This window comes from Oryzias latipes, chromosome 10 (genome assembly GCF_053564925.1).
Source record: "Oryzias latipes strain Hd-rR chromosome 10, Olatipes_Hd-rR_3.1".
NCBI classification, from domain to species: Eukaryota; Metazoa; Chordata; class Actinopteri; order Beloniformes; family Adrianichthyidae; genus Oryzias; species Oryzias latipes.
In genome coordinates this window covers 21,269,176-21,291,123 of record NC_136246.1, presented here as the reverse complement: position 1 = coordinate 21,291,123, position 21,948 = coordinate 21,269,176, and the positions used below count along the sequence as shown (strand labels likewise).

General features: G+C 39.3%; 1 protein-coding gene across 2 annotated transcripts in view; it reads right to left on the bottom strand.

The window, feature by feature from the left end:
* Nucleotides 1–21,948, bottom strand: part of nexmifb (neurite extension and migration factor b) — a 70,149-nt gene that overhangs the window by 13,956 nt on the left and 34,245 nt on the right. The gene's annotated exons all lie outside the window — the stretch shown is intronic.

Here is a 21,948-nt window from a genome sequence, read left to right as displayed (position 1 = left end):
TCGTGTCTTAAATTCATTTGCAAAGCAAGAATTCATGCAAAGGTTGTAGTGGAGATCACTATGGCAACAGCAAGATATGATATCCTATTTTAAACTTATTTAAGGTTTATGGCACTTGTTAACCTATGCAAACTTTACATAGGTAGCAGCGCTCGTGTTTATTGTAATTAGCAGACTCCCTCCCTGTGCAGCAAGAGAACAACCCAAGATTAAAGCCCCACGCCTGAGGTGACAGCAACTGCGACGCTACTCCTTCCTGCGGGAACTTTTAGTGGTGATGGCGGAGCATGACTGAATGTACAGTAAGTGAGCGAATGCACCAAGTTGAGTTCAATACAAAGCTCTGTTTCGTAGGTTGACAGAAGTTCATCCGCTTCTTGGAACTGGTAGATAAAACAAGAATAAAGGAGGAATAAAGGTGAAAGGGATATCAATCCCCTGCAACTGCGATACAAAACAGAAATCGGCTAAATGATTAACACTGGACCATGTTGTCTTCTGCTCTTTTACACTGTTTTCTTCCTTCTTCCTCTGCAGTTGCACTCTGGAGGAGGAGTAGGGGCTACCGGATGACAAATGAGCCATGGGAGGGCATCTAATAACATGATCTCCTTTTGTTGTGAAAAGGTTGGAGATTAAGCCAGACGGTAGAAAATAAGACAAAAGCAGTTTGCAGCTTTCTAAAGCCAACTGCCATCTCTTTTATCCACTTTCCTCTAAATGTCATTAGCTGTTCACTGACCTGAGTTAGAGCTACCTGAAGGGAACCCCTGCTTTAGCTTACAGCTGCATACACACCAGCACAGTGGGTAATTACCTCATGGGATATCTTATGAACTCATGTGTGAAGCAAATACAAGGGTGTACTGTGGCTATAATATAGCGTCAAAAAGCCTAAAAATGCAAAGATACTGTGAAAAAAAAGATTTTAAAATGCTACATAAAAAATAAAATAAACACACAAAATCAATCACCACAATAACTTATATAAACACATTTGTGGTCTAAATGGCGTTTTAAAAAAACGGTGTCTGTTCTGTTTACTTGAAGCACAACATGTGCTCATGCCTGAGCTACTCTGTAGCATTTAAACCAAATCTTTTACCTGTGAAGACTACAGTCATACCACCTTGAAGCTACATTCACACCGCTCTCGGCAACACGCATTCAAGCGACCACCTTCAATGAAAAGTCTCTGTAAACACGTGTTTGGGGCTTCTGCGTTTAAAACACGTTCATGTGTAGCTACGCACATTTTGAAGTGCAAAAGCCATAGAACATGCGTTGAAAGTTAAACCAGTTGAACTTGTTGTGATGTATAGATGACGTCCCTTTTAATTCATAGAAATGCTAACCATTTGAAAATTGATAATGGAGGGGAAATACAATTTGTGTTTGTGTCTGGACAGAATTATATGACCCCAAGTCTTTCAGATATTGGAATAGACAAGAAAACGCCTGGAGCAAGATTTGAGTAATTTGCACCGCTTCGACATTTCGCACCAAGCCTCTTCTAACTGCAGGTGGTGGATATGGATATGTGAACACAGTGGGCTAAAAAGTGCATTCTTGAACATGTGTCTCAGGTCTGGTTCGTATGTAGCTTAACTTTTTCTCTCTTCTGTCCAGTCTGGAGCTTATGAGGTCTAGAGGCTTTTACTGTAGGCTGACCACAAATCAGTACAGGCCTTTACCTTCACACTACTCCATATCTGTCCCCAAGGTGTTTGCTAAATATGTTTTGACTTGTTCATCTGTTGATTCCCCCTCTTTTGTTTTTTTCTTCTAATTTAAATGGACTCCGTTGGCAGAAGTTTCTCCCACTTCCACTCCTTTGGTATTCACAGTCTGGTGAATCAAACCAGGCCTTACAAATAAATATCTCCCAGATAGATCACAATTTGTATAAATGAACACTTTTACAGAGTGCAGCTGTAAACGGGCCCTTATGGAGCCTCACTGATTCCACTATATGGAGTAGAGTCTTGTGGAACCCCAAAACTCTTCCCACAGTGTGAAGACTGTTGAAAAAGAAGAATGACTATGGAAATGGGCAAGTCTTAATTCCAGTCTCTTTTGATTGTAAACTGTACAGCCATTTTTAAAGATGTGACTACATTAAAAAAAAAAGAAAATAGAACAAAAACAGAATATTTTACATCTGTGTGATTCACCTTCAAAACCAAACACTTGTTAAAATAAAAGTGAGTGTAATTTACTGCAAAGAGTGTGAGACCAGTTTCAAATTTAAATGACCTCAGTTTTTTTGCAGACATTTAACGAGTAATAGGTTAAAACACAACTTTCTGTAACATTTATGTAATTTCTGAAGTTTGCATATAGAATAAATGGCTGCATCTAGTCATTAGCGAAGCTCTAACCCAGCATGCATTTGTCAGAAGGGCATTTAAAGTGTAAATTAGATTCCATTTTTCAAAAAAAGTTCAGAGTTTCTCTTGGGTGCAAACAAAACCAAGCAGTACAAAAAACATGATCCAAAAGAGAAAATAGCAAATGGAACAGTAATAGTCTGTGTTTTAATGTGTGTTTCCTCCAATTTTATTGTTCATTATAATGAAAATAAATAAAAACAACCCATACAATGCAATTATCTAACCTTTACTAACATACGTTTGCTGTTGCTTTAACTTTAGTATTAGTAAACTATCAATCCAACAGATAAAACTAATGCAAGAGCCTATAAATACAAGAAACCACTGAGATGCAGCACATCATAATAATAAAACCATTGCTTTGAATCTAGACATGATGTTAAGTTATTATTTTAAATTAAAATTGAATATTTAGACAAAATATTTATCAAAGTAAGGCAGGTCGATGTAGGCACTTTTTAGAAGAATTGCATTATAATATTATACGCTTATAACGTAATTATGTGTAGGACTATCTAGGACGTGATGTTCTCTTCAAAGAAAAGTCCTACAGCCAACAAGCCTCGGCTTAAGTGCTCATCTACAGAAACGAAATGGTTTTGAGGTCAAGTTGCACTAATCACTGGAAAACCAAAGCCCCACCTCTGGCAATAAACACTTCAGTAAGGCTTGGACTGTGGCGGACTCAGTGAGACGAGCTAGGCCTAGCCTTATCAGCTTTATCAATACAATAGAATGAAGGAGAAGAAATTCAGAAAGCACATTGGCATCTTATTAAAAACAGGCATTGAGCCAATGAGAAGTGTTTGTGAATGCAAACCAGTGGAGTTCTGCTGTTGACGTTCATCCTGAATGTGGTTTCGTTTGATCAGCCGGGGAAAAATAAAACTCCAAAGATGAGGATCCACAGCATCAACATCCGCCGGCAGAAACTTCCAGCAAAGAAAAGAAAAGAGTAAAGGAGAAATCGAACGTCAGGCGTTAAACATCTCTCCCAGCACCTTCACAGCAGCTAGCCAACTCCAGCGCCTCAAAGGTGTTTATTTTACACATTATTCATGATTTTCCTGTATGCTGCTCCTCTCCCTCCTTTACCTTCTCCATCACTCTGTCAAGACCTGATGAAAGACCATTTCAATAATGAAGATGGACTTACTGCAATAGAGAGCGCACATAAATTGGAGCTACAGCCAACAAGCATGTCCAATTTGCCAAGCGGTTAAGTCTGATGTCTGGGCACAGCTTTAAGAGAGCGCCGCAGTTTCCGTCAACAGGTCTGCGCCGACCTGATTCATCCATCCACATCATTAATACTTCACAGAGGGCCCTACCATTTAACTCAGGTGCAGGAAACTGCTCTTTAAACACCACACAGAAGGGCACGTAATCACCGAAGCACACATTTGTGGATCATGCTTCTGACCCCTCCATTGTTCCAGCATGTTGGTTTAGATTCGTTGCATGATGGGAAACAGAACTAAAGATGGAGAGCATTGAGTGGAGGGAAGCAAACAGAATGATTTAAACTCTCTTCCATAGATCATGTGTTAATGTACAAGCTGGATAACAAGATAAGAACATGTTTACCCGCTCTATATGGAACTTATCAGGATCACAATCTAATTCCTGCAAGCCTCTTCTCGTGTCCTTTTTTTTTTACTTTCAATTTCACCTCTCACTAGTGAAGCGGCAACGAGAGGGATAGTGTTGGTGCGTCACTGCCAAAAATGTAAGGCCAGGTCCCACAGCGGTAGTATATGAAGGAAGAAAGGGGCCCATTGTGTCAACAGAGGGGGAGAGCCAGGGGCCAAGGAACAGACCGCCAACAGAGGAGCTCTTAAAAGAGGGCATAGCACCACAGGGAACACTGATCCAAACAGACAGCGCCAAAATGGCGACACTTCTTTTTAGCACAGGTGTACAGTTTCAGAGCAGGTTCACTCAAGCTGAGTAACCCGGTTTCACAAGGAACTCACAGTGATAAAATTGAGTCTGAAGCGTGATGGGACTAAAATCCAATGTGTTTTCTATGAAAACGTATTTAAAATAACCAACATTGTATTTCCAGTTGAATAACAGCAGATTCCAAAATTGATCTCTGTCAGGGTCAGGCAGTTTTTATCTGACGAGGTCAATACACAAATGGATTTAATTTCTTTAGGGTTATATAAACATATATACGCAAAACACGCTATTCATTCCCCTTCTTTGTTATTTGAACACAAAAACAACTGCTGCATTCAGTTCAGCTTTAACGTTTTCTAGAGGTTTCATAAGTCGGATCAGCTCATTAAGCACATCTACCTGATGTTTTATGTTTCAAAAGTCAGTTCTTAAAAATGTTTTCTTTTCTTTAGTGAAGTTTTCATTAAAAAACCCACTCCAATCATCTTTTGAATCTATTATAAAACTGCTCCCAGTGGTCTTTTAGTTGGATCATGCCGTTTTTCAGCCACAAAAAAAAAAAGTGTTTTGTTTTGTTTGACATAGTTTCTGCAGAGCAGCAGTAGGTCATTGGAATTTATACTTCTGAGTTGTCATCAGGTTAATATGCATGGAGCGACCCCACCCCTCTTCCTCTCTCCATTGCTGAGAAACCAGAGCTGGGAGCTTGTGGCCCGCCAGCTTAGTTTCAAAGTCACAAATAGAATCCTTTTCAAACCGCATTTCGTTTTGAGAAATGTGAATGTAATCTTCATTTTCTTTAAATATGTCTTCCATCCTGAGAAAAATGCCACAAGAGCATGTTAAAAACACCAAAAACAGGATTTCTTCTGAGTGGGTCTTAAAAACACTAAACACACATGTTGGAAACTATATTTAAAACAAACATTTAAAGAAAATATTTATAAAATGTTTAGAATTTTTGTTTACAACGGTTTTAGAGGGTGTCTTGTTACAACTTTCTAAGATTTGTATCAAGACACTGCAGGATTTACAACCATCTCACCATTTGTCTTTTTATCCATCTCATTGTTTTTTACTGCATGCTCAGCTATTTTTTTCATTTTTGACAATGTGAGGTATCTTAACCAAATATCCTTCAACACACCAACTGCTGAGGTCAGGAATCAAACCAGCAACTTGGTTATATCTGTACATGATTGCTTTACGATAAATCTCACAAAACAACACAATACAAAAAAAAACTTTCACTGACTGAATCACACTGAGAGTCCTTGAACACAGTCACAGCTACACACTGTTCTTAAATCATACCGGTTTAGAACAAGTTGCACATCTGTTTGCGGAAAAGATCTATAAAAATAATACGCACACATTCAATGTTGAAGGCATTCTAAACTGTTTATCAGGAAATGTTGCTCTACCTACACTGCAACACAACTCATCAGAGCTAATGTAATTATTCAAATGAATCCTAAAAGCACCATTTCAATAAACATAATGTTGTGCAATTCTGTATGGAAGCAAACTCCTAACTACGGTAATCTTATCTTTAGATTCCCCTGGGTTGACCTTTGCAAACTGAGGTCATTCAATTGTCTTCTTGGGAACTGTCAGCCAGCATTTGGGGCTGGTGCTACTGCAGGATCAAAGTTTATTTTTATGTCATTCGATCAAACAAAATACATCTTTGAACTACAGAGTTGGCTGTTATGGCCAAAAAATAAAATCTTCATTCTTCATTCCAAATTCAATTTTAATGGCTTTTTTTCTCCTTGCTTTTACTTTCTTTAACAAGAAATAACAAATGATGGAATATTTTTGAACAAAAACTATTTTGTTTGGAAATTGACTCTAACACAAGTTCAACTAAATACAAGCTGTAAAAATTGTTTGCAGATCAATGCAGCAGATGTTTTGTGAGCTTGCGCTCTCATTAAGAGAAATACTAGAACACACTCGGCAGAGTATTTTTGGTAGCAATAGCCTTGAAACAGATTTTGCTGCATTTGGTTTGATGCACGAAGCTTGAAGTCACAGCCCCAGTGACCAAAATCTCATTTTTGACTCACCAGCCAACTTTGCCTGTAGATAAAAAAACAACCAAAGTATCACATTATTTTGCAAAGAAAACAATATGTGTCATTTTAAAAGAATGATATTACCTTTTCCCGCTGTCTATGAAATGTTTGACTTTTAATCACAAATGAGTCGTTTCTGTTTTCCTGCTTAAAAACGCCCCCATGAGAACAGGGGTGTCAGTCAGTCACCTGCAGTCTGAATCAACTGTAAAGTCAAATTGAAACCTGCTGAGAAAACAGCAGGTTTACTAAGGGGAAGCAGATAGGCAGAAAAAGCACTATTTTTCCTAATTCTGCCTCCAGTTGATTAATTTTTACATGAAATCATAAGAAAAACAGCCTAAAAACATGATAACTCTTGCCATTGACACCACTTTTAGCATAGCATTATGGCAATTTTAGGAAAGATTGTTGAGAAACATGCTCCACTTCAGAAAAGAACAGTAAAGGCCAATAGTCCTCCATGGTTAGACGAGGAATCACTCATGAAGCAGAGAGACAATCAACAAAAGGTGGCTTCCAAATCTAAATGTGTAAAGGAACAAACAAACTATCACACACTGAGGAAAAAAGTTACAAAATTAAAACTTTTAAAAAACGAAAGAATATTTTGGACAAAAAATCTTCGGTTCCATGAATGACAGTAAAATATTGTGGAAAGTGTTACAAGAACTGATGTGCAACAAAACGAAGAGTTGGAGTTTGAATATGTAAGCTGATGGTATTATTGTCAGTAAACTATGTAATATTGCCGATCATTTCAATGACTTTTTCATTAACAAAGCCGAAAAGCTGAGATCCTGTATGACAACAAGGATATACAGTATATTCTCCGTGTCAAAATATTCAGTTGATTATGGAAAATAAGAGTTGTTCTTTGATGTTGGGCACTGTTAGTGAGAGTAATGTTCAAAAGTTTCTTCTCTTACTACCTGATGATAATATTCTACCATTGATGGTAGAATCTGTAAAATAGTTGCAAACGTTTTGGACGAACCAATATTTTTTTACTTTTTAACAGACCACTAATCAGTGGAGTGTTTCCTGAACAATGAAACAACCTAAGATTATACCTCTAAATAAGTATGAAAAGTCGGGGTTTACTGTTTCAAATTGCAGACCAGTTCATGTTCTCCGTGTTTTAGGTAAAATATTTGAAAGGTTAATATTTAATCAAATGCTACTTTTTTTATCTCAAATGGTCTGTTTACTAGTGCACAGCATGCTTACAGATTAGGCCATTAAACCAATACTGCATTAGGATATATGATAGACCAGTGGTTAATACATATGGATGATAAAAAAACTTGTGGGTGCTGTACTTTTAGATTTCACAGTTAAATTTGAAATAATCGACCATGATATTCTGTAGGCAAAGCTCAAATGTTATGGATTATCACAGTTGTCTCTTTCATTGATAAAAAATTATCATAATGGCAGAACACAGGTCATTTTCAATGCTAGCTTGTTTGAAACAAAGTTTACATCATGTGGTAATTCTACAAGGTATTTGTCTGGGTCCATTTTTTATTTTTAGTGTTTGTAAATGATCTGTCCCATGAGGTGAGAAATGCAGAAATGGTGTTATATTCAGATGACGCAACTTTATTCTGTGCATCTGCTACTATCCCAGATCTCAATACAAACCTACAGAATCAACTTAATTCAATTACCAATTGGGTTAAGTCGAATAGATTGGTTCTTATCGCATCTAAAACAAAATTCATGGTTTTTGTTACAACATATCTGTTTAATGCACCATGTTAGCTGAATTTGAGTATTGAAAACAGCTTGGTTCCGGACATCTAATTGGATGATCAGCTCTCATATACAGATTAATGATTAATCATATAGTATCCAAGATGGGTAGAGGAATTGCCTTGGCTCGGAGGTGTGGGCAATATTGTCCACCTTCAGTCATGAGGACAGTTGCACAGTCTCTGGTCTTGTCCCATCCAGAGTATTGCCCGGTCATTTGGTCCAGTGCTGCACAGGGTCATCTAAAAAAATTACAACTTTCCCAAAATCGAGCTGTAAGGGTGGCTCTTGGCTGCTCTTATTGGAACAATGTGAATGAAATGCACACCACTTTAAGTTGGTTGAGGGTAAAACATTACAACTCAGTCTTCTATGCCTAATGCATAATGCCATCTTTAAAAAAATGCCCACAATTTTTGCTAAATAAAGTATTGTACATTGGGTATTGTCACAAATATCAAACTCGTGAGGTCAGCCCTGATGATTTGATTATTCCTTTTTCAAGATTCAATTGTATGAGACGAACAGTGGTATTAAGAATTTCTTTTGCATGGAATCAACTTTTTGGGAGGAGAAGGCTTATTAACAACAGATTAAATATTTGTTTAAATCATTAAACAAATAATTAAAAAAATTAAAACTAAGATATATGGACTACATACAATAACTAACGATTTGTAGTTATTAAATGTATGTATTGTTGGCATGATGGGTACAAAAAGGAATTTGTTTTGAACTTATTTTAACACGAGAAGCTTTTAAGGTAAATATAATGAATTAGTTTGTGAATTTAGTGAAATCATTTTATGCTTTTGTGGAACTTGTAAAATAACAGTATTTTATGTTAACAGACCCCAGGAAGACTCGTGATCACTTTGTGGAAGCTGATGGGGTTCCAAGTAAACAGATAAATCAAAGCATCATAGCATTGTAGCATTTACCATTGTGGCATCAGTGTGTAACGACATCGCTGCCTCTAAATCAACACTTTTTATTCAACTTTCTGTTGCTGCTGTAAATCAGCAAGTTTATCCTCCAGTTCTTTCTGGATCCTGTTAAAAATTGAAATATGTTCTGGTGCTTCATCAGGTTACATTGAAGCTAGTTGCTTTGATTTATTTGTCTTATAAACTCCAAATCAGTCAAAAGAGCTAACTTATCAGTGTTTTCCATGTATGTTGGTTTGTGCTGTAATTTGCCTCTTTGCCAAGAACTCCTTTGAAAAGAGATACAATTCAATAAAATAGAATAAAATAAAATAAAATTAACAATCCAAAGCATTATCTTAAAAGTATAATAATAGAATTGCCTAATCAATTATTGAAGATGGTTCAAGTGATTGATTCATTGCTAATTATATCACTTCACTTGCCCCAAAAAGTGATTCGTGATTTTTCTAATGAAAAACTTTCAGCACATATTTTTGCCTTTTGATACTTGATCTAAGCTTAATCATAGCTTGATCATATGCCATGAAGATTTCTGAAACAGTGCTATGTCTATTTTTTTATGTCTAAGCATATTCACGATTTTCCTAATGAAAGAAAAAAATCTGCACATATTTTTGATATGAATGAGTATATGGTTTGAGGATTTCTGAAACAGTGTTGTCTACTTTTTCTGATATAGTGTTATTTCTAATCATACTTCATCTTTGTCATGTGATTTGTTGATACTTAATGACCTGAAACTGTGTCGGTAAGGCATAAATATCTGATTAAAAGTAATGAATCGGATAATAATAAATCAAGTAATGAAAATGGTAGAACAGGTGGTGATATGTTTTAAGTTCGCTTCCTTCCACTCCCTTTCAAGCAATTTCTGATTTAATGTCTAATTATTCTGTTCGATATGTTTTTGTATGAATGAATGAATTTATAACTGCTGATTGTATTGTTCTGTGCATTATTCTCACTTTGTTGCTTGAAATTTGAAATCAACCAATTTTCTTCAAACTCTAGTTTCTTTCTCATGAAATACATCCATATTTTAAAGAAAAATATCTATTAGGCCTTTAATTTACTAGTAAAACAAAGCTTTTCCAAAAGCTCAATCCTCAAATGTGCACAACAAGAACGTCTGGTTTTCTTTGTCTGTGCCATCATTCTGTTTTCTGATCTCAGACTATTGTGTGTTTTATATTTGACAAATCCCAATAAAAGACTCAAACTCGTTTTAAAAACTGCTTGTCAGATCAAATCTGGACAACAACAACAAATCCTAATAATTTTGCCTCTAAAAAGAAAAAAAAATCTTTATCCGTAGATCTCAGTTCAATGGTGTTTTCTACATTTGCGTCTCGCCTGCCAGTTTTTTGTCTCTGTTTGATCCCAAATGCTTACCTGCAATCCCACACATGGCCACAGTGATGGAGGAGATAAGCCATCTGCTGGAGATAGTCATCGTCAATCACAGGCTGCTGAAGAGCCAGGGAAGCATCCGATAGGAATAGATTCACTATGAATCTGGATTAGGATTTTTATCAACCTAACACGAGCCGCAAAGGCTGATCTGGACAATTGCAACTATAGTCTCCTCAAAGTTTGCCTTAGAAGATATTTGTAAGCTTTTTAAAGGACGGACAAAACAAGTTGTTTTTTTCCTTAAGGCTGCCTGGATCAATAATAATTTGGTTTTAAGTCAACTGGAGCTTTTATTAAGAAAATCTGTCAATCTGTATTGATGGAATCCTGCTGCTAAATCCTAAAAATAGCCTAAAGTTCACACCTAAACATATTCAGGGAGCACCGTGTGAGAGTTTTAGTGAATGGTAAAAAGCAAAAGCTATTGTGAAGCTCTGTTGCTTGATTTTGGAGTTATTAGGCAAATACAGAGTAATCCTTAGACTCTAAAGTAGTTTTAGACATTTGGGAAGAAAAAAGTACGAGACATTATTAAGGCTTTAAAATCACATTTTTAAGTTTGCCTTGTTTTTTTTGTTTTTTTTCAAAATTTAGAAAAACTGTTCATTAAGCCACATTACATCCTCTATATTATAGATTCTGTTAAATCAAATTTAAACGATCTGTTTATAGGCCAACAGTGGTATTGCTCTCACCGATGCACAGGTTGCACACATCATTTGAATTAATGGAGTTATATAATTATATAGGTAAACCACAAAATAGCCTAAAAATATAAGCAATCTTTAAAAATTATTTTAAAGTTTTGCTCCTAAACCCACTAAGTGTGTATCCATGTTTTTAAGACCGTAAATAATTTATTTTTGAGGGTTTAGTTTTACATTTTTAGAGTCTAAGAGACTCCTTTTGTTTTTTTAAAGGATTCTATCAAACTAATTTCATTCACCTGCAATTAACATATCTCAGCAATGAGATGTGTGGGAAGAAAAACTACATCTCTTCCCCTGGTTGCAATAACTGTAAAAAAAAGAAAAAGAAAAGTAGAAGCGCAGTCGCATAGCACATTGGTTTAAATATTGTGCACACATGAAGATAGTTTTGCAACTCCATGGTCATCAACATCCTAAAGGAATATTACTTTGCAGAACCCTGGACTTCGCAAATAGAAAAGCAAATCAAACCTGACAGTTGCAACACTCCCAGCAGTGCTGAGAATTTGATTGTCCCCTGTCAATCTAAAGTGCATGTGCTGTTTGTGAGCTATTTCTACATCAACTGTAAAATAAAAAGATGCATTTTGTACACATTTCACCTCCAGTACAGTTGTCATGGACACTATGGCTAACAAGGGAGAAAAGCCTTTTTTTGACCAAGAGTCTGAGTATATATATATATATATATTGTTGTATAAGTAGAATAAATAATTGAAAGACTTGACCTAGAGAGAATGTGCAAACTGGAAAAATTTGAGAATTAGATATATTTAAAAAAATGTAGACAGTTCCAAAATAAAAATCTTTACAATAATTTACACTAAAATATATTATTAAAAGTTTCTATCAACTCTATGATTAATACGTGTCTTGCTGTGTATCTTTTACATAACGTGCGTTTTCAACAGCAGGAGTGAAAAAGACAATAAGAGGAAAAAAACAACAAAAGCACAAAAAGACAAGGTCAAGTGAGAGGAGAGAAAGGCCATTATCATTCTTCATGCTTCCCTCCAGACGAAGCAGCTGCATGTGTTTACAATTCCGTTACATCCGTACATACACATGCCATCAAGAAAACCACTTCAAGCTAAGGAGAGCACATTTGTAAAAATGGGATGGAACAATGTGAACAGCGGAGAGAAGAATGGCAATAAGGCAGGCAGTTGCCAAGGTGTTAAAAGTTGATTAGGTTGTTAAAGGTCACATAGTCAGGCCTCATCAGCTGTCCCAATGGAGCACAGAAAGCAGCTCAGGGCCTCAGCACTGCTGCTAATGAGACAGAGGCAATGGCATCCGCATGCACATATGGATATATCCTGCTCCCATGTACAGCAATCTCCTTGTGGTGCACAGCAGCACACAGTAAATGTGGGAAGATTAACCAAAAACATGTCAACTAACCTAAAGTTGTTATAACAATCCCAGAACAGAGGAGGCTGAAACAGCACCGAGTGCTGAGGGAAGCTGTGTTAGGCATGAACTCCTAAATTGATCAAAGAGCTCGGAAATGTTCTGTGCATTTTCCACTACTTGTCAGATGTGCACAGATGCACACACATGAGCTTGCATAGCTGAAACTTTCACATTGTAAACTCATTTGCTCATTTGAGCAAACCTTGTTTGGTCCGCCCACCACTCTTGAGGGGTCAGTCTTATGAAACAATTGCGTATTTAATGAGGCCCTGCGTTAAAGCCATTCAAAACGCGGCATCATACAAACATTCCCATACTGTGCTCCCACTCAGTACAGTTCAAAAGCTGTGGATGTATGAGCAACAGAAGACGCACACGCAACACCTGGAAGATGGACTGAAAGCGATGTCACAACACACCCTTTGACTCCTGACTGACACACACATTTCTTATCCTTGCTTGCACGCATCAAGAAATCTTTACTGCATTGGTGCAAAAACAAAGAAAGGTCAGCCATCAGGGACGCAATTATCATATTTCCAACAGGTGCATGTATTAGAGCTATGCTTCATTTGCTCTGCTATGGGCACTGGGGGCCATTACACTGCAGTGATCAGCGCTAATACAGCGACATAATGTCCTGCAGCTTTACATGCCTGCAGAGGCACTCTGTCAATGTCTTTTTCTGCCACAACAATTCCTGTCAGACACTTTAAGGCTTGGCGTGATCAATATTTTTTATTACCACCACTTTGTTCCACCTCTCTCACATAAGCTCTGCAATAATGGACATTTATGCATTTTTCAGGGCCGCTGCCATTCTTTTCTATCTAAGGGAGAGGACGCGTGTTTTCTATGATGAATAAACTCATGGCTAATAACCTGAAATGTTTCCAATGTATTTAAATAAAGAGCAGAAATCCTGGCGCACACAACAGGTATGTGTGTCCCTATGTTCAGCCCTGCATGTATCCTTTCCATGTGTGGATGTGTTCTAGTAAGAACTAAAGGTCCCTTATATAATGAGAAGCCCTTAAAGGTGAGGCTGGATCAAGGGGAAGGGAATCAGAAGGAGCCATAATGGTCGCTGTGGAGCGGGGCTCATATGGTTGGTAAGCACAGCTGAGAAAAGACGGAGAAAAAAAAAGAATCAACACATGTGGCAACACAGAGGTACAGTACCTCTTTTAATTTAGCTTCTGCAAGAGCAGACCTGCCTACAGCGTAGACGGTGGAACTGAAGAAAAGGAGAAAAAAAACTAAAATCGCACTCAATATCAGTGTTGGCTACAACTGCCAAGAACGGCTAATCAATAGAGCAGTTCACCTATGGGAGACATGTTCCATTAAGTCTGTAGGTCAATGTGTTTTCCAGCAGATAGCGGCGGTTTATTTTCCCTGATGCTTGTCCCCATCCGCATAACCGCATGCTTGATTAGCTGCCCTGCTTGGCTCCATTGATGAGTATCAGCGATCACCCCGGAGTCCTATCAGTCAGTGACTCTCCGATAGACAAAAGGTGAACACGTGCAACCTGTGACCTTTGAACTCTGACCTGGGATAACCCAGAGTTAATAAGGGCCACATCTACAAACCATCTGTGCCATTAGTCTCCTGTCCGAAATACACATCCAAAGACATAAATAGCGTCAGTGAGTTATGGCGTGGAGCTGGGTTGGCTGTTTAAACTGTCCAATTTGTCTTTTGAGTTTAGGTTGAGGTTTAGGTCTTTGTTTGATACTTTTGGACTTTTTTCATCTACAGCATTATCCTTGGTCGACATCACAAAACAGACCGGCAAAGGGAGCGTGAGGATATGCATATATCACAAGAGCATGTAATTAATGGAATGACCTCTGAATGCTGCACCTACAGCAGCCCCCCCCCCTTCTCCCATCCCAGCCACACACACACACACACACACACCCACACACACACACACACACTACAGCAGAAAGGCTGTCTGGAACCTGCCAATTATTCTGTACTTTACTGGACCCTCGCTACATCGGAGGTGTGATTGGAATAACAACCACCCCACCGAACCTAGTAATTCTCTATTCCCTGTAGGGCAGCACTGAACCAGCAGGGGAAGAAGGTGGGGAGATGGTAGCCATGATGGGAAGAACACAGACAAGACGGTGAGAGGAGCAAAACGCTGCGCACAACATGATGGAAGGAGAGAAAGAAGCAATATGTGAGTGCCTGTGTGAGTGACACTCTCGTATCCCCCACCACCACCAACCACCCCACCCTCTGGGGAAATAACCCCCTTAATCCAGCATGCTCTTTTAGATAGACAAGATCCCCCTTCTTCTCCCAGCAAGGATATGAAACACTCCCCCTTGTGATTCAAATACCCGAGATGAGGAATAGAAATCGAGTATACACAACAATGTGACGTGGCGCAGCCAGAGAGAGACATCAACGTCCTCCTCTCCGGCAGTGCAGTCGCGGTGACGAAACGGGATGCAGAGTCATTGGTTAGCACAGGAAGAAGTGGGCTGTCATTGGTTCCTTTTTAGGGAGGTGGCATAACACTGGAAGTAAGAGACGGCATTATTCAACACAAACACAAAAACATCTTATTAATCCCTGAGGGCAAATTGACCATTCAGGTTTATTGAACTGCAAATGTTAGTTGTTTGGTTATTCTTGTTTTTTTTTGTTTTATAAAAAAATAAATAATGAGATGAAAACATCTCTGCACTTAAAAAGCAGTACAATGCACTTTCATTTTGCTTTTTGCCCGGACCTCTAAAATAGAGAATGCAAATCTTTGACTCGGCTTGTTATAATCACCTTCTATATCCTTCCTGCTGCTTTTAATGCCTAGTCCCCCTTGGTAATATGCTTTCTCATAAGCATGCTCAATGTGACAAACATTCATGGACAGAGTTAATTAGCGGTGCACAGCACTGGATGGAAAGCCGAATCAATAAAGTCAAGGCGGGCCCAATCGCAGCAGGCCGATCGGCAGGACCCGCCAAGCACATAGCCTTTTCAGTGCGAACCGAGGGAGGTCTTTTTCTCTCCATTCTGGTAAATCACTCCACAGCCAGGCTGCTTGGTACACAGAGTGAACTGCAGAGCTAGGCCGACACAGTGTGATATTATATTAGCATTACAAAGGCTTTCCCACCATCTGTGACACACTGTGGAAAAAAAAAAATCACTTTTCGGTTTCCAAGCCCTGAGTGCTGATGTTTCCATAGGTTCAGTGGGGACTGCTGATGGGAGTGTGGCTGGGAATGACAAAGGGAACATGCATTTATTACAGCCTCTCTGACGAGGATGATTCACCTACAGTGAGTACATACAGTACTAAACCTTCTATTGCAGTTACTTGTATCTTAATTTCGGCTAAGGTTTGACAAAAGGGGTAAATCTTGTAATTTAGAGTAATAACAAACCTATAAATATTATCTCATAGTGGGCTTTAGTGTTTCTAGATATGGATGATTCAATAACTTCCATGATTTAAAAAAATCTATACTGTGTCCTTAGAGCGGATAAAGTTCTGTGCTTCACTTAGCGGCCTAGGAAAAATAAATAGACTTGGCTCATCCACACAGCTCTCCTTGCTTTCCACTGTAGCCTGTTGTCACTAGCCCCTGGTCGAACGCCAGTTGCCTACTTGGCAGAGAGAGGTGCTGTACAAAGCAACTGGCAGGTCTGGTAAATAATGCTGATGGAGTGTGATAGAGAGAGAAGCACTGCCTTTATCCCACAAAGCTACTCTATCTGTTTCAGGGGCAAGGGGGGGTCTGCAAATGCCGACTTCTTGTTTCGTATTTGACTGGAGAGGCAAAGGAACAGAAAGAATGGGCCCACCTAGCTCCTCTTTGTGGTATTTCGTTATATTTGCCAGCTTAAGAAAAAACAATTGCATTCACCCATTGGTCTGCCAGAACACACAGCCTGGCAACAACGGAGATTTAGTTCAGAAACTTCATGCATACAATTACACAGATGAAGTAGGGACAAGTGGACAAAGGCAACAGTGTTGAGAGGGAAGCACTCATCTAGACAATCAAATGAGGCCCCCCGCTTGGCCAGGAGTGAGGAAGCCAGAGAGGTGCATGATTATCACAAACTGCATAACCGTATGTTCAAGCCTTAGCATGATCACAGAGACACGATTCCTGTACACTGCAAAAGAAATCTGCATTTTTCAGCAGGAAGGGATTTATTTTGACCTTGTATGGCTAATTATCTTGTAGGGCTTACTTTTTTTAAATCTAAAGTATGCTTTAGGCTGCATGCCGGTGTAGTGAGAAGCCCCTGGTTCAAATCTGGGGTCTTTTCTGTGTAGGGTTTGCATGTTTTCCCTGTGCATTAGTGGGCTTGCTCAGTCCAAAAACATGGTTTATATGTGGATCGGTGACTGTAAATTGTCTGTCAGATGAGGGCATTTGGACTGACAAACTTCACAGATTGTACCCCATCTTTGTCCTAAGAGGCTGGGATAGGCAACAATCTGTGACCCCGGTTTTATCATTCACCAAGTGAAATTCCTAATCATGTCCACTGTGCTGCAGAAAAGGTGTTAGTTAGGACTACTTGGTTTGAACAATATGTTTATTAGAATTGTGCTAAAGGTGGCAAAGTCCTTTTCTTGGACCCAAAGAGTATTTTTACCGGCAAAGGTGGACTCCATTCTTTTCCCCAGAAAAATGTATTTGTGAAGGCCAGTTTTATAGACAAAACTCTCCATGAAATTAGATTTTCCAAGAGCTACTTAAATTTGAGTGCATTTTTAACAGACCAGAAGTCTGTTGAAAATAGCAATTTCTGTTTGTGTTGCATCTTTTTTTTTTTTTTTAACAAATGGCATAGGCCCAGTTCAGTGTAGAATTAAAGTCGGGGAAGAAGTATGCTTTGCTTTAACATTAGACATTCACAAATCCTTCCATTGTCATCCATGTTTCTGCCTGCAAGAAACACACCTCACTTTTTAAGCATAAAGCTAAAAGACAGCTAGGATTCAATTTCACAAGGTTAACTGACCAGCAAATAGTTGGCCTTGATGTGGATGGGTCTTCATACATAACTGTGAAACTCCGCACACACTGGGCATTTAACGTGCATTCTTAAATGCAGATTTAGCCGAAGATATTCACACTGGACAAGCAGGATGGAACTTCTTCATTTTCTTTATCTTCTGTTAACTAGCACATGTTTGCCACCCACCGCTGAAGAGGCTTGGTTCACAAAAGTGGTGCAAATCTCACAAATCTTGCTCCAGGTTTTCTTTCGGTATTCCAGCTCTATTCCAACATTAGTGGACTTAGTGTCATATAATTCCAGACAAGCACAAACCTCAATAATTAATTTCTCCTCCACGATCAATTATCAGATGGTTGGCACTTCCGTCAATTGAAAGTGGTTGCTTGAACACGTTTTTTTTTTTTTTTGCTTGAATACATGTTGATGAGGCATAATGTGAACTTACCATAAGGTTTTTTAACCAACACAAGAGCAATGAGAATGTATGTAGTGTTAAAAATGGATAATACAATTCCATGATACTGAACATATAGCTACATCTTTGCATAATAATGCAAGTATATTTGTACACTCAGATGATTAAGTTAGCAAATATAGGTTTCTGCAACCTGAACCAGGAATAAGCCTATTCGCATTGAACTCACCCAGACCCAAGCATCAGTCCTTCCAGTAAAAAGACAGAAATGTGAATCAGCAGCTAAACAGAGGGAGCTCAATTCACCTGCAGATGATTAGTAACTGCAGGCATTAACACTTATCAGTAGAAAGAACATATCCTGTAAATGACAGCTCATGATCTCATACAGAGCCCGTGACTTCAACTTAAATGATCATGTTGCACACCAGGACCCCGTTGGCATGGGCATCACTGCATCCAAAGTGCACACATGGCTTAGTGGGAGACGTAACAACACTCTCATCTCCGCCGCGGTGCAAAAGGGTCAATGAGGTTTCCAGCCAGGTGTGATATTCCTGTCACAGAGCCTCATTCTGAAAACACCTGTGGATGCACCTCTCCACTCTGTCTAAGTGTATCTTACATTAGCATATAGCCCAGAATATCCAGCCAGGTGAATTCCGTCAGCAAGACAGCCTGGTAAGAGTGAAGGTAGCAGGGTTAGCTCTCCCGTCAAAACCAATATCCCCCTCTTGAAGACTCGACCATGTAGAGGCTGCCAGAATCATCTGCATAAAGGGAGAGGCACTCAAAAAAAATCACCTCTCATAAAATACGACAGGGGAGTCAGCTCACTCTGGTTAAAGCATGATGAAAGGAATGGATTCCAGCACAGCGCTCTGTCTGTGGATAATCAAACAACTCTGGCACTAAAAGCACGGGCATTCAGATTCAATCGTGAGACTTGAATAAAGAAAGAAAGGAAAAAAGACAGAAGAAGAAATAGGAGAAAGTTCTTTGGGATTCTGTGAAGGCTTAAGAGATGAGTTTCACAATGCCTCCCAATAAAAAATAAAAGAAATACTCTGACCCTGAGACTAGAACAATAGGTTACCACAGCTCGCGTTAAAGCAAAATGCACGAGTGATCGTGTTGACTGATGAACGACTGGCATCTCATCGAAAGCAATAAAGATTCATTGAAGTGCAGGCAAAATGAGCTCATGATATGTGGAAGACGGAGCGTGACCGCTGTATCTCTCACTCAGGGGAACATATGAGCAGACAATGACAATGCATCCAATAGATTCTCAATGCATCAGATATCCTTGACAGATCATTCTGTACAGATTTTTAAAGAATAAAAAAATGAAAATGAATGAGAAAACTTCATAAAAGCTTTATTCCTTCTGGATGGTTTGTACTGAATGTGTACATAAAGCTAAGGGGTAAAATAAGCTGTTGAGCTGCGTGTTCCCTGACACAACTGCAGGGTTTTTACACTTGGACTGCAATGTAGCGGTGCGTCAGAACAGCTAAGGCAACGAGGGGAGTGAACGAAGGCCTTATTACAGTGTGTGAAGTGGGGCTAGGAGCAGGGAGGGGTGTGGGGAACATCTCAGTGACAGAGGCAAAGGCTGATGAAAGCCCTGCACAGAGCCGTTGAAAGCGCAGACACATGACACAGTTCATAACTGCTCGCCATCCAGGACAGTATCGCCTTCATGTATCCCTCGTCTTCATGTATATTTAAACACTCACAGTGCCAGCTCAATTCCAGCCAAAAGCTTTTACTTTTTAAACATGCAACACACATACAAATATCTGAGGAAAATCAGGGCAAGCCTCACAAAGGAGCTGACAAACACAAAATGGGAAAACAGTTTTTTTTTTTTCTTCTTTTGTTTTAATAAGCAGGGAAACTGAGCAGGCTGCAGTGGCCCTGACACATTGAGACTGCGTGATCTCACACATGGTTTGTCTTCAAGGCCCTTCGTGTGTTTGAGTATGGCAGTCAGTGTGAGAAAGTGTGTGGGTGTGTTTGCTCGACTATATCTTTGTGTACGAGAAAAAGCGAATGACGCAATGATGAGAGCGGCAGAGAGACGGCGAGGAGAAGAATACGGACAGGAGGCCTGAGAATAAAAATGAGAGGCGAAAAATAAAATAAAAACAGAGTGGCGATAGCAGCAGCAGCCACAGCGGCGGTGGGGGTCTCGTCGAGCCCCGGGGGGTAGGTAAGATTACAGATGTACACACAATGTTCTGGAGCACGGGCCAAAGGCTGAATAACAGTGTTGCTGTTTCTGCAGAGCTGCCTGCTGCAGCTCACTCTATGCCTTGTTCTGTTCAATGCCCAGGGCTGCCATTCAGAGACGCTCCCTGTGTAGACTCTTATATCCCAAATAACAGAGTTCCTCTTACAGAACGGCACTGCTGTTGATAAGCCCTTAGAAAAATACCCCGGTTTGATAAATTCCAGAGGGCATGTGTTCTTCTCCACCGTCACTCTTGTTTACCAGCAGTCAGCAGAGCAATTCTTGTCTCTTTTCTTTTATTTACATCTATTTCTACTCAAAGTTTTTTGTCTCAACGCCCTAATGATCAGATAAAAGCCAGTTATGAGCATCCTTCCACTAAAATCCAAGATATTAGGAATATAAACATCGCCATTAAGCTTCACTGAGTCAGTAAAGTTTTTTGGGGGGAAAATTAACCGTTGTAAGCTTTTCTTTCACCGATTGTCCCCCTTCTGATAAAAAAGGTGTGGCAGTTTTTCTTATGAAAGAGAACAAATGTAATACGAAATTATTTCATTTTTGCATTTCTGAGTATTTCTCCTTTTAAATGGCTGTTAATCAAATTGTCGTTTGAATAAATGTCTAAGCATATGCGCATTGCACAAGCTCCCTGATCTGCCCTGTCAACCCTGCAGAAGCTCAGGAAGATGGCACATTGCTGCGTTGCCCGCACATAATTTTACTGCATTTAAGGCTGGATTTTGTTGCATAGATAAAATTCATCTTAAAGTTAAAATCACAAATGTGTTCTCCGCATTTGTGTTCTCTTTCTGATCGAGTTAAGGCTTGCTGTCCTGCATTAACCAGAGGGAGTAAAAATAAAACAATAATGGAATCAGGGGACTTTTTTTATTATTCTCTCAATAAAAAATAAGAAAATATAAAGTTCAGGCTGGCTCCCCATCTTGCAGTGGTTCTCTGTCTGGTCACCAACTCGCCTCCTGGGAGCCGGCTTAGCGATTGCGATCACTCCAGTTCCATCGGCCCTGCCACAGACTGTCCAGGGTGTACCCGCCTTTGCCCAACAGTAGCCGGGACGGGTACGTTTGGTTCAGAAGGTTCAGACGGGCAACAAATTGCACTAAAAATGCACTGATGCCAAACCTTGCGCCCGTTGCTTAAATCACGCCACTGGACCTCAGATCGCATCTGTTCCATTGACTTACGTTGAAATTGGCTGCCCCTGCCGCGTGATTCGCATTTGGTGTGAACGCATCTTAACCCTAACCCGTAATCCTAAAAGTAATCCAGAGGAAGGGTCACGTTTTGGAACATTTAGGGAAAAATTTCAGCACTGGCTGCACGTAATTGGAAAATAGTCAATTTCTTTCTGGAATCTCAATGTAATTGTTGTGCAAGTGAATTCAACAATGTGAGACTGTCAGTTAATGTCGTTTGTGCCCCTTGTGCCAAGCTCTGCAATAAATGAAGAAAGGGGGAATTGAGGGCGGAGCTACTCAGCACCAATGGCCACGCCCATGTAGAGGAGATTTTGGCAACAGAGGCTTCAGATAACCATGAAATATGGCTTTTTAAGTCATTTAGGATTGGGATTTTGGTTAAAAACATCTTAATCATAAACTGAAACACCACTGGAAACGTTTTTATTTAAAAAA